The sequence below is a fragment of the Myotis lucifugus genome, unplaced genomic scaffold (assembly GCF_000147115.1).
Source record: "Myotis lucifugus unplaced genomic scaffold, Myoluc2.0 scaffold_1048, whole genome shotgun sequence".
Lineage (NCBI taxonomy): Eukaryota > Metazoa > Chordata > Mammalia > Chiroptera > Vespertilionidae > Myotis > Myotis lucifugus.
The window spans coordinates 101,894-103,413 of NW_005872096.1; the positions used below are offsets into that span (position 1 = coordinate 101,894).

Here is a 1,520-nt window from a genome sequence, read left to right on the forward strand (position 1 = left end):
AATTATGTTCAATTTGTAACAATGAAATTGGGGGTCACCACAACATGAGGAACTCTATTAAAGGGTCGCAGCATTAGGAAGGTTGAGACCACTGGTCTAAGTTTATTTCTACCTCAATTGCTGGCCCCTACCCAGCCTGGCCCTGGTCCGGGCTTGGACAGGAGGCAACCAACTGATGTGTTTCTCTCACATCGATTATTTCTGTCTTTCCCTCTCTCCCCCCCTCTCTCTAAACATCAATGGGAAAATATCCTCGGGTGAGGACTAAAAAAACAAACAAAGTTGTATAACCTGTTCAGAAGGTCAAATCTTCAAAGTGCATGCAAGCTGCTCCTCCTATGGGGTCGGGACTGAATGTTCTTGAGCATCTTCAGGAAGGCCTGCGGGGATGGTGCCTCCACATTCTGGAAGGTGTTCTGGACTCTGCCGAACAGGATGAAGTATTTCGTCTCCAGACAGATGAACCCCAAGTGGTTCTCATCGAACAGGATGAAGACTCCAGGGAAGCGCCAGGGGTAGCCTGAGCAACATGTGGTAACAGTGTCCACGCCATAGCAACACATCCTGCAGGTTCGGGGGTAGTTCTGGTTTCTTGAGCGCACGCCCACAGGCAGAACAAACGGAACAGGCTGCTCCTCCAAAGCTGCAGCCCCGGACTCCCCGACACTGGGCTGGGCAGGGCTCTGCCAGCCATGGGCCCCACTTTCCTCAGTCCCGTCTTCTTGCTCCCGGATCACCTGCTCATGAATCTCCAGGACCACGCGGTAGAGCTTGTTGAAGTTGCGGAAGATCTTGCCATCTCCCAGCTGGATGCGGCGCCTGAGGTGGATCTCTAACGTCTGGGTGAAGTCTCCCGTGATCTTCGTGACCCTGGCATACTTCCCATGGAAGCTGAGCATGGCAATCATTAGGCCGAAGCGATGGTATTTGCCTTGGAAGAGGCCTGGGCCTGATGAGGTCTTCCGGGTGGTTCGGCTGGAGGTAGAGGCGGCGGTAGGTCAAGCAGTCATACCGCAGTCTGTCCTTTCTGCACCAGCACCCGCCCCCAGTCCTCCCTCTGCTGCGCTGGCAAATCCTTAAGGTGGTCAGTCTTGTTGCACCGGGTGCTGAACCTGTTCTTCCGAATCTGAATGTGGCGGCTGTGGGGCCTGCTGTGGCCGGCCTTCCATGCACTCCACCGTGGCTGATTTCCTCTCCGTCAGGCGAATTCTGAACGAGGGCTTGAATTGCATTGGGCCATCCACATGGAGGTTAAGGCAAGGCCCGTAAGTCCCAACCAGTAATGCATAAGCCATCCACCACGACATTCAGCAGTGTTTTTATAGCCCCTCAGTATCTAGCTGCCACAGTCCCAAAATGCCTCTGTATGGGTGGAAGAGCTTCGCATAGACTTCTCGATAAGACATACCCATCATCTCCAGGTTCTGCAAGTTTTCACGAAGGCCAAACTCCTCGCGGCAGCGCCGTCTCCAGATGCTGTCGGTGTGCAGGATGTGGTGGAATTTGGTGCAGGCCAGGGC

At 54.1% G+C, this 1,520-nt stretch overlaps 1 pseudogene; it reads right to left on the reverse strand.

The window, feature by feature from the left end:
- Nucleotides 1-311: 311 nt before the first annotated feature.
- LOC111824250 lies at nt 312-1,232 on the reverse strand (annotated as a pseudogene).
- Between the last annotated feature and the right edge of the window lie 288 nt (nt 1,233-1,520).